We start from the raw sequence: 12,621 nt of genomic DNA, 5'->3' as shown, positions 1-12,621 counted from the left end.
TTTCCTTATTTTCCTTTTAAAGACAGAGATGCTGAGGAAGGAAATATAACTTCAGGCTTATTAATGGCTCCTGGTAGGTACCTACTTCTGAAGTCTGATCATTAGCTATCTGTTTCTTAATCTATACTCAGCTTAATGACTGAGATTTTCATTTCTAGAGCTCTGCCAACTTATTTCTTTTTGAAATACGCATTTCTACAGTCTTGTTTCATGCCTACTTCAGAAATTTAATTCTTTTCCCTTAAAAAATGCCTGAGTTATTAAAAAAATTTTTCCCCTAAAATGCTTACTGTGTAGAAAGGTCTTTCAAGCTGATGTTTCAGAGTCTCAGTCGGGCTCTAATTTACTTGCTTGCCCTTTTTATGGAGTCAGATTGCAGATCTGCTTCTTTCTTACCTGCTTAGAGATGTGTTTGATTGGGCCCATTCTCTCTGTGGGTATGTTCTGCTTTTGACCTAGTTACAGGGCCATTGTGGGTTGAGAATGGTCACCATAGGCTCATATGTTTGAACGCTTAATACCAGCGTGGTGAACTGTTTGGGAAGGATTAGGAGGTGTGGTCTTGTTGGAGCAGGTGTGTCACTGGGGGTGGGCTCTGAGGTTTCAAAAGTCTATTCTAGGCCCAGTGTCTCTCTCTGCCTGGTGCCTGCAGATCAGGACATAAGCTCTCAGCTTCTGCTGCAGCCCCGCACTCCCCACTATGATGATCATAGACTAACTCTCTAAAACTATAAGCAAGCTTCGAGCAAGCTTTCTTATGTAAGCATTGCCTAGGTCATGGTGTCTTTTCAAGGCAGCAGAATGGCAACTAAGACAGTCATAGAAGTAGTTTGCTTCTTCATGCTAAAGATTAATATCATCCCAAAGAAAACTTAATTTTCTTATTTTCTGTGGTGTTTTAGTAGCTCTATATACTTTGATGTATCAGATTTTTTTTTTTTTAATTTGGGAAAGACATTATCTTATGTAGCCCAGGCTGGCCCAAAATCATTATGCAGCTGACAGTAACCTTGACTTTTTGATCTTCTGGCTTTTGCAGCCTGAATGCTAGGGTTACTAGAATATGCTATCATGCCCAAGTTTTGTGGGTTTGGGAATGAACCTAGGACTTCATGCATATTAGTCGTGGACCCTGCAAATAAGCTACAGTCTCATCTTCCCAGGACACAGTTTATATTTATTTTGAGGTCCTCAAGTTGTAAGGATTCTCTGGGGCTTGGAAGATCAAACCCTCAATGGTTTTCAGCAGGGTTTTTAATTCAAAGGAATCACAGGTGTACTAAACTAACCAGCAAGCAGCCTTTAACTGTGGCTGTTTCCCACCAAGCTGTGGCAGCCTCACTCACAGTCAGGAGCAAAGGCATGTTCTCCTGAAGTAGCCATGAAAGACATAAGGCAAGCAACACAGAACAAGCAAGGCAGAGTACAGAACACCTGGCTTGTTTATAATTATACCTGGATTTCACTACACAAGGTCTTCTTTTCTGGTTCTAAGGCCTCCCAGTGTCACTTTCTTCTTAATTCACAGGTAGGATTGTTATGCAAATACCGTGCTTGAAGGCAAGGCAGAAACCTGATGAGTGGGGCGTGGCCATCTTTCCAGTCTCAGTCACTCTTGGTCACTAAGGCAAATATTATCAGACCTCTGTATTTTTCAAACCCAAACAGGGTTTTGTGGGGTTTTTTTCTTTCTTTTTTCTTTTTCTTTTTCTTTTTATAGCTACGCAATTTCAGAATGTTGACAGCAAGAAAGAATTTGAAAATGGAAAAAAAAAAGATAATTTAAAGAATTTGGAAACGCCTTCCCCTCAAATCTAATATATTTATACTTTTGCTGTACCAGGTTGCTAATAGCACAATTCGCCAACAGCCTTTTGAAATTACTAATTCTCATAACGTTTGTGAGAAAGAAAACTGCACTGTGAAATTACAGTAGATGCTTGCTTGTCTCTGTATTCATCTTTGTAACAGTTTATACGTTGTTCTGGGTCGTGTCATTTATACAAATTCTACATGCAAAATTGCAAAAATGCAAGTGGAGGCACTTTTCTCTTGGGCTATTTATTCCTCTAAGTATGGCGATGTCTTTCATCCTATAGGCAGGTTTTCTTTTAAGGGAAACCATTAAGAAAAAAATAATCAAAAACAGACATCAGTGGACCCTCAAGTATTACTAATAGAATACTCACGGTCATCAGTGAATTGCCTACATTTAATTTCTTCTATTTCTTTTCTTCCTCTATTTCCCTCTTCCCCAAAGAATCCACGCTTTGCTAACTTTTGAGGGAGAGATGGAGCTTCATCCTAACCTGCCTCTTGGAGAGAAAGATGTGGTATGATTCTAAGCCATGATGGGTCTGCGTGGGCAATGTCTGAACATGTTTCCCCACAGAAGAAAGGACTGGAGAAGGAGAGACCAAAAACTAGTATCTGAGATCAGGGAGCCTCTGGGAAGACATATATTCCGTCGAACCTCAGGGCTTGCTTTGATTGTACTTGGCCTAGGCCCACCTTCCTGTCCTTTGTTTAAGGAGCTAGAAAAGGCAACAATAACATGAACAGCCTACATCTGTCACCACTAGGCCATTTCCACTTCTCTTGGGTCAACGAAGACTGAGAGACCAAGCCAGAGGTCCATTTGTCCTACCCAGTCCACATGAGGTGATGTCAACTTGCTGGCCTTTATCAGTGCCCAAGTCTAGCCAGCATCTGTGATCTACTTTGATCAGTCTGGTTTAGTCCTAAGGGACTAGTGAAAGAAGTACACTTTTAGATGTGTTTGCAAGGGTGTTTCTAGGGAGGGTTAGGTAATAAGGAATTCTACTTAACCAATGGACTAGTTGTTTGATGGGTTTATACTATAATGGTATTATTAAGCAGGATTAATTTTAAGGTGTGGGGTCTTAGAGAAAGTGACTAAGGGGGTATCTTAAAGAGATTGTGTCTTACCCTGGCCCTTCTTGTATTCCTTTCTGTCTGTTTCTTGTCTACCAAGCAGTGAAGAGCAGTCTCTGACATGGTTCTGTCAATGTGATGTTCCCATGATTTCCATAGGAACAAGCAACCACAAGGCTGAGCCCTCTGAAACCATGAGGCAAGATCAAGCAAGCCTTCTTCCTTATATTGTGTGTATCAGTGCATCTAGCTATGGCATCAGCCAGCTAAAAAGTGGTTCATGCCATGTCTGTCACATGTTGTCTTTCCTCATCACCCAGAGTCAGTTCATCAGGGAGAACCTCACATCATTTTCAGTTGCCCTGAGTTTCATTGTGTGTTGGGATATATCCAGTTTGGGGACTTCATAGTTCTCTTTATTGAAGGTGAATTTTTAATGACAGAATGTTCAGGGCCTTTCCATATGATTCCTGCAGACTCCATGGCCAGTGAGCTACAGGGTCCACAATGCTGTGAAAGTCCTGTTAGATGCTGTATGGCTTCAGAGTGTGGCTTCATTAAAACCATTCTTTCACACTTGTTCTGCATACCCTCTATTCTGGCGTTTTTAGAGCCTGTGTGCCTCTCCATTGCTGTCTGTCCGTCTTACTCCATCATCCTTACAGTGCATTTGGAGTGATCATTCTAAAACAAAATCTTGCCTTATCATTACTGAAGTTAGGTTAGAATAGTTGATATCTCCCCTTGCATAGAGAACAAAAGCCTATCTAGAGAGAACATCACTGAAGGGCCTTCACAACCTCTTCCTAACCTCACTCCCTCTTTCTGCTGGCATATTTTCCAGCACACTGTCAAAAACTGTTTGCTGTGTCCCAGGAAAACGCAACATTTTGGATAGAAGGCTTTATTTAGTTAATATGTAACAATTACTATGCACGCAACCAACAACTCTGCTTCAAAAATCCATAAAGCAAGCAGTCATGGAAATGCATTATAAACATCTATAGGGATGTTCTTTAAGTATTTCTCAAATTAAAAATTAAAAAACTTAACTTAAATTTTTTAACTAAAAAAAAAAAATCTTTGTTAGGTTGTATTTAATGGTGTTGGCTATTCTTGTATAGGACCTGAGTTTGGTACCTAGCTCTCACATCAAGAGGTTCACAGCTGTTCACAGCTGTCTGTTATTTCAGCTCCTGAATGTCTGACACCTTCTTTAGGCCTCCAAGGACATGAACTGCACTGCAGTCATGTTCTTCTAAATACAAACACACAGAGTCTCTCTCTCTCTCTCTCTCTCTCTCTCTCGCTCGCTCGCTCGCTCATCTCTATATTTTCTATATTTTAGAAAATCATTCTTAAATTGTCATACGTTCTAGACCACTTCCAACTAAATTGCACAAATATAAAAAATATTTTAATAGATACATCTTATATTCAAGGTCCCAGGAATGTACAGAGACCTTTCAAATTTGTTCTTCATTTTTCTTCTAATAAAAGAAGCAAAAAGGAAACAAAAAGAATATAATATCAGAAGTTTCGTGTACAAACAGAGAAAAGTCTCTAAATAAAGTCTAATCATGTTGAGTTTATCTTAGGGAAGAAACAGTCATCAAATCTAAAGAAACCTATTACTGTAATTAATATATTTTACAGAATAAAATAGAAATGCAGATTAAACATCAAGTGGGAATTAGATAAAATTAATCTCTCAATAATGGATTTTTAAATCCAAGTAAGTTATGAAAGGAAGAAAAATTCTTAATTCAATAAAAATACACAAAGACATTTAGATTTGTGATGTAAAGCCAGAAATACAGTACTATCCTCTTATCCTCTGGGCTGTGTCCCAAGACTACAGACGTGCCTTAAACTCAGATGCTTGCTATATGCTTTCCTTGCTCTGTACACAAAGGCTTATTTTATAAATTCGGCATATGAATGGTTGATACCAAATGCACAATAAAATAGAACAAAAATTATATGACTATTCTCCCTCTTTCTGTCTCTCTGTCTCTCTGTGTCTCTCTGTATCTCTCTGTGTCTCTGTCTCTGTCTCTGTCTCTGTCTCTCTCTCTCTCTCTCTCTCACACACACACACACACACACACACACACACACACACACACACTACATTTTTGTGGAGCTAAAGTAATGACTCAGTAGTAGAGTACTTGCTTCCCTTTGCAGAGGACCCAAGTTTGGTTTCCAGCAGCCATGCTGTGTGGCTCACAGTCAACTGTTAACCCCAGCCAGGGGATTTGACACACCTGGTTGTAACTCCAGCTTCACAGGGTCTGGCATTCTCTTTTGGTCTTCATGGACACCGGGCCTGCATGTGACTTGTATATGTACATACATATATGCGTGCAGACAAATACTCAGACAAATAAAAGAAAAACAAATCTTTTTTGAAAAATCTAGAAAGTCAATTCCAAAATCATATAGGAGAAAAACTGCAGAGAACACTGAGGTGGGAGGAATAATTTTTCTGTGGAAGTCTCACATTTTATTTAAAGGCATATCAGTTAAAACTGTGGGTCCCAAGAAAGCAATCAAGCCATAGACCAGGCTAAAGAGAGAAGTATAACTGTAGAAATGAGTTTAAGATAAAGAATTGAAGGGAACTAAAGGACAGGGGTTGATCTCATCAGCTAGTGGTGAATGTATTTGGTTACTGGATTGGAATCCATAATATAAAACCATGAGGCTCATTGAAGCAAGTAGTGAAAAAGACCACTAGGAGGAAAGAGCCTTGGGATGTAGAGAACACTCTTCAATAAGATATGATGCCCAGAAACTGTGAAGAATAGGTTGACATCTTTGACTATGCTGAAGCAAACACCAGGGCTGATGGGGAGGCCCAGCAGCAAGAGGCTCTTGCGTCCAAGCCTGATGACTTGAGTTTAGCTCCTTGGAGCCAAACGATAGAGGGAAAAGTAGCTCTTGAAAGTTATTCTGTCCTCTCATTTCCACTTACATACCATGGTGCATGTATATTCCATATTCCCTCACCCATCCCAGGAAAGAAGGAAGGAAGGAAGAAAGAAAGAGAGAGAGAAAGAAATAAAGAAGTGTAAATTAAAAATGAAACAAACATAGTCATCTGAACAAAGACAAATGGAGAAATAGTTATTATATATGCACCAAAAAGTCTCATCTAGAATGTATGAGATATTCCTAAAAATCAGCAAAAAAAAACCCAAAAAACCTTTATAGACAAAGAAAATGATTTGACAATTCAGGAAATACAAATATACATCTTTATATACTTAAAACATCATTTTCTCCTACACCAGAGCATTAAGTTAAAACAAGATTGTTTCTTTTTACATACATTGAATTTTAATTTGACTTTAGTTGTGTATGTGTGCATGGGTCCAGAAGGAGGCATCATATCCTATGGAGCGGGAGTTTCAGGCAGATCTGAATTGCTCTACCTGGGCGCTGGGAATACTTGGGTCCTCTGGAAGAGCAGCATATACGCTTAACCTCTGAGATATCTTTCCAGTCCCCTAATAATTTTTTTAAATGCTAAGATTTTAAAAGACTGACTGATAAATCCTGAGCAGGTGAGGACATAGGAAAATATGTCACTTACCATGGGTGAGACATCAATTAGCCCTTCAAAATGGCAACTAGGCAGAAGGCCATGATAAAGCCATAACATTTACAACTTAGAGCACGCATATCTAAAAGCAAAGTCACTTCAGCTCTAGAAAGGATGATAGACTTCTGAAAGCTTCAAAGACTTATGTGCAAAACTGTATACCAGTCTTCTCCTCCAAAGATGTATTTGTATTTGTGTATGTGCTTGTTGGTGTGCCCTTGAGGGGAAGTATCTGATCCCTTGGAACTTACAAGCTGTGAGGCACCCTTCGTGGGTGCTGGGAACCAAACCCCAGTCCTCTGGAAGAGCAGGGATTCGTCTGAACTGCTCGGTCATCTCTGCAGTCTCTTGGCCACTGGTCTGTTTGTAATAATGAAAACATGAGAATCATTTTAGGTAGTAAGCTCCCATAGATCATAGCACTCCTTACTATGGAACACTAGGACACAGTACAGGAAGACCAACAGAGTCAACCAACCTAAACCCTTGGGGCTCTCAGAGTCTGAACCACCAACCAAAGAACACACATGGACTGAACCTAAGCCTCCCCACACATGTGCAGCTTGGTCTTCATGTGGGTCCTGCACAACTGGAGCAGGGGCAGCCCCAAAAGTTGTTGCCTGTCTGTGGGATATGTTCTTCTAGCTGGGCTGCCTGGTTTGGTCTCAGCGGGAAAGGAAGCACCTAGCCTCACAGAGACTTGAAGTGCTAGGGTTGGGGGATACATGGGAAGGGGTGGGGGTGGGGGGGTCTGCCCACTCAGAGGAGAAGGGGAGGGGGTGGAAGGATTGTGGGAAGGGGTGACAGGGAGGGGGCAGTAAGAAGGATGTAAAGTGAATAAGTAAAAAGTAAATTAAAAAAAGAAGAAGAAGAAGGAGAAGAAGAAGGAGAAGGAGAAGGAGAAGGAGAAGGAGAAGGAGAAGGAGAAGAAAAGGTATTTGCCATGGACTCAGTGTGGGAGAAATCAAGAGATCAACTCACTTGCATGCTAATTTAATTTTGTTTAAGGACACATGGAAACAGGATGATAAAAACTTACTGGGAAGATAGACCTCTGATGGTTTTGTGGTATTCGTAAATCTAATGAGAAGCAAGAGAACAGGGTTCTGTCTACACTTTGGTAGACAGGAAACATCGTAAGGACTTCTACCACTCTGCATTTCAGAGATATTGAAATTGTTTACTGTTTATGGTGACTTACCTTTGAAGTGAAGTCTTAAGAACAAACGTGTGTAATTTTATTTCCAAATTGAATGTCTTCCCATCTTCTCCAAATAAATATATTTCAATATGAGTTTGAAGGAACCCCTTTGACTGCACAGGGCACTGCACTTTTTCACCTATCTGGCTCACCTCACAACACCCCTGAGTCGGAATGAGAGAACTGTGAGGAGAAAGGCCAGAGCTTCTCAAGGACAAGTGGGTTTCTGCAGACTTGCAGAGTCACATAGGCTCATACAGACTCACAGGACACACTACACACACACAGGGACAGACAGAGACACAGAGAGACAGAGAGACAGAGGGGAAGAGAGAGATATCACAGGTGGGAAACACAGGAAGACACTGTCATGAAAAATACTGGTTAATTCAAGACAAGAGGATATTTCCAAAGGTTGCACAGGAGTCTCTGGCTGGGAGCTGCTTGGTAGGCACAGGAAATCAAAGGCAGTTTGGAGCTGCACCCTAGGAAGCCTCTTGCTTCATAGGTTCCCTGTTCCATCCATAAGACCACTGGCCAAGCAGTATGAAGCAGCTGAAGGCCACTGGCTAGGCTTTGCACTCTATGCCCTAAAAAGTTCTAGAATGCAGTTGTCTATTGAGCATGAAGGAGCACATCACCTTTTCTGAAAGTGTTAAGCACCATCTTTGTACAAAAACCGAACTCTATGTCCCAGGTCTGATGCGTGAGCACTGGGTGATCTCAGAAAGTTTGATAATAATGGTGTCGCGTCTTGGGACCTTGGCAACCTTGGTGGCTGTACCTTATGAAGAGCTTAGTCAAGAGAAGGAATGAGATCTTATTTCCAACCTCAGCACCTGTGTCAGTGAACTTTCCATCACGGTGACAAAATATCCGAAGCAAACAACTTCTTAGGAGGAAAGATTTATCTGGACTTACTGTTCTCGAGATTTCAGTTCACGCTTGGTTGGTCTGTTGCTCTGGGGGCTGTGGTACATAGTTCATCTTGGCTGGAGCACACAAGAGAGAAAGCTTATCATTTCATGGCAGCCCAGGAAGCAAAGAGGAAGAGAGAGACCGGGGGATCCCCATCAAGGAGTCACTTCCAAAGACTTAACTTCCTGCTACTAGGCTCCACCTTCTAGAGGTTCTCTCACCTCCCAGGAGTATCACAAACTGGTGACTAATCTTTGACCTTTAGATGTTTGGAGGCCATGTCTGACTCAAATAATAGAAGCTTCTGCCTCAATTTTCTTTCAGTTTTATTTTCCACCTATGGAGCCACAAGCCTTTTATCTCATATCTCATTATAAACATAATTATTCCCTAATATGCAGAAACCTCCTGCCAACATTCCTTAGTATGACATTTAGAAAAGAGAGTTGCCCTGTGACCAGCTCCAGATAGCCACGCATGCATGAATCCTGCCTGTTGCTGGTGTTGCCCATGAAGGGACAGATGGAAACTCCAAGACCAGAAATGCACTCTAGTTCTGCTACTCACAAAGGCCACTGAGTGGTCATAAACTTCTTAAAAGAGTGGCATTCTCTGCATGGCTGGTGTTGAGATGATAAGCAAGGTTAGGAGGTTCCCTCCCCCATGCCGGATAAATAACATCTCTTTCCATTACTATACCCAGGCCTGGAAGGACTATTTCCTTCCACAGAAATAGTCAAGGCTCTAGGAAGGAAGAACCCACGTCAACCTGAGAAAGCACACCTTTTCTCCCAAGAGACATTGGAAGGAAGTTCTCAAGGCAGAGACATGTTTCAACCCATTGAACTTCTCTCGATGGAACTCTACTCTGGGACACAGCGTTAGTGGCTTTTCTGTTACTGTGGTGAAATACCCAAGGCTGCATTCTTTATAAGAAGCGGGGCTTACTAAATTGACTGTTTCGAAGACTGATCATCCAAACAGCACAATTCTGGATGTAATGAAGACCTGTGAGCGGCATCATATCATGGCCAGAGTACTTGCAAGAGAAACCGCATGGGCGGGGCATTGGGGGCCAGAAAGGAGAGTTCCATGATGATCTTATTTAAACATTTTACACCTTTATTTTGTGTGGGGTAGTGTTGGGTAGAAGGCACATGTGCATATGTTTTCCATGACACATAGGGTGGTCGGAAGACATCATTTAAGAGTTAGGTTTTTCCTTCCATCATGTGGATTTTGGGGGGGTCAAATTCAGATAAGAAAGTTTGGTTGGCAGCAAACACCTTTACCTGCCAAACCATCTCACTGGCCTCTCCTGATTACCTTTATATCTTCCAAGGGCAGACCCGCAATGACCTGTAACCTTCAACTAGGCACCAATTCTTAAAAGTCCCAGCATCTTTTAACTTTCTCATATTGGAACCTAAGCTGTGTGTGTGTGTGTGTGTGTGTGTGTGTGTGTTTGGGTGTGTGTTTGTGTCTTGGTGTGCAGTTGTGTGTGTGAATATGTATGGTTGTGTGCATGTGATTCCATGTGTGTGCATACCACAGAAGGACATCTGGTGTCTCACCCTACCACACTACCACACTTTGCCTTATTCCCTTGAGACAGTCTCCCCCTGGGCCTGGAGCTAGGCTGCCAGCCAGCAAGGTCCAGAGATCTTCTAGTTTTTGGCACCCACAGTTACCTGATGAGGCATCTCCCTAACTCCCTTGAGGAACTTAAAGTCGTAGCTAAACCCCACTAGCTGATTATCTTCCAACAAACACAACAGGACAATCTTTCCTTAGAACCTTTTTCTTGTATCAGTGTTGTATTAGCTACTTTTCTGTTGCTACCACAACCCACCGGGACAAAGAATTTACCTGGGCTTATGGTTCCAGAGGGAGTGTCCATAATGATAGGAGATACGGCATGAAACAGGAATGGAGAGCTGAGATCACATCTTCAACCATCAACATGAAGCAGAGAGTGAACTAGAAATGGGGTGAGGCTATGCACTCTCAAAGCCCATCACGGGTGATGTCCTTCCTCCATCAAAGCTGAACCTCCTGTCACCTCTCCAAACAGCACCACTAGCTAAGGATCAAAGGCATGAGCCTGTGGGGACACTTCTCATTCAAATGTCCTGTCCTGTTGAGAATGAGAATTTTCATTTATAAGCTAGAAGCCACAGAGACTTGACAATGTGTTCTGGTTTTTCTTCCCAAATTCCTAAGGAAAAAAAATAACATCTGAAAAGTCCATTGTGTCTCCTGATGGTTCTATGAGTCAGATGACCTCTCAAGTCTATCCACCTAGCCCATGCTCCCAGTGGGGAAGAACATGGTTCTGATTCTTCAATCATTAAAATCCTTAGAAGCCAAGGCGCCATCTATACACTTGGCTTCCTACACTGTAAGTGCTTTGTACAATTGATTGATTGATTGATTGATTGATTGATTGATGTTTGAAATATAGTGTGCATCCAACGTCAAGATCCTTACGGTGTGATTGTAGCATTCAAATTGTCACTTGTCACTTGTCTTTTCTAAGAATAAACGTCAGATGATGTAAAATGAATAGTGTTGGATTCATTTATTTTACTTTCCACAGACCTTCTGGCTGAAAGGCAGGCTCATAAAACATGTGTATGAGCTGGAAAACCTGGGGTCCTCGCAAGGATGGAAGGGAAAGTGGAATTTAACAACATCACATATCATATTCAGAGTCCAGGTACCAAGCTGCTGTGTGTTGGGGGCTGCGGTAATTAGAATTCTTTTGTGAGTCACTATTTCTTTGTCAGATAGGATTTTGAGACAGGAGAAAAAGCAAATGCTTTTCTTACTTATCAGAACTGACCACTAATTCCTAAACTGACCCACTGACCCACTTTCTCATTCATGAGACCTTTGAGCTCTGTGGAAAAAGCAAGAGGAGAGCTCTCTGTCTCTGTCTTTCTCTGTCTTCCTCTGTTTCTATCTCTGTCTCTCTGTGTCTTTCTGTCTGTCTCTCTGTTGCTCACTGTCTGTCTGTCTGTCTGTCTGTCTGTCTGTCTGTCTGTCTGTCTGTCTTCCTCTCCTTGGAAGTACCCTCAGAAGGATAAGTTTACAGCCAACACCTGTCTCCATCTTGGGAGGCTGGGATCTTATACTCCCATCCTTGGCCTTCATAGGACCCCAGCCCATGGCACTTTGTGTCCCTCTAGCCAGTGTTTCCATGGTCCCTGCTCAACTCAACCACTAGCCCAGATAAATGGAGTCCTGCCTTGGTGGCATATAAGGGCTTCTTAGATTAATGGTGTTCTTGCTTTCCTTTTGGAAGCCCCAGAGGGAATATCTGCAGATTTAATTCCCAGTTAAAGGTGGAAGTGTGGGCTTGAATCTTGTATCAGGTATCGCTCCCTACCTGCTCAGCATCTTTAGAAAGGTCAACTCCGGGGAAGATTGGAGCATCAGATCTTCTCCCCAGTGCTGTGGAGAGACTTCTGACCTTTCCTTGGTCCTAATTCCTCCCCATCTCAAGGTTCTCCTCCTGACTTGTTTTTTCAAGCACTATTTTTATTGAGGTGTAATTGATCTTGAGTACACACACACACACACACACACACACACACACACACAATCTAAATTTAAAAAGAGAATATTTAATAAAAATGGCATATATAGATATTCCTCAAAACAACTGGGCAAAAACAACAAAGGAAGTCTGAGGAGCTGCCACATCAGAGTCTAAAGGACACTCAGTCGCCAGGCGTGCTAGGCGGGTCCTGCCTAAAAACAAAGACATGAAGAAGGAAATTTGAATACAAGGTGGAGTTTTGTCCATAATGATGTGCCTCATAGACTCAGTAACTGTAAAAGTGTGCTGTGCTAATTTAATATGGTAAAAGAAGGAGGTAGTGGACCTGAGACTCTATACTCTCGTTTTAGTGTCATAGTATAATTACAATTATTCTAACACAGGATGCCTGCTTTAAAGAAGGGAAGTGTGACATGATGCCTGGTAACATCT

The sequence above is a fragment of the Mus musculus genome, chromosome 7 (assembly GCF_000001635.26).
Source record: "Mus musculus strain C57BL/6J chromosome 7, GRCm38.p6 C57BL/6J".
Taxonomy (NCBI): domain Eukaryota; kingdom Metazoa; phylum Chordata; class Mammalia; order Rodentia; family Muridae; genus Mus; species Mus musculus.
The sequence above is the reverse complement of the archived record's forward strand: the minus strand, read 5'-3'. Positions refer to the sequence as shown.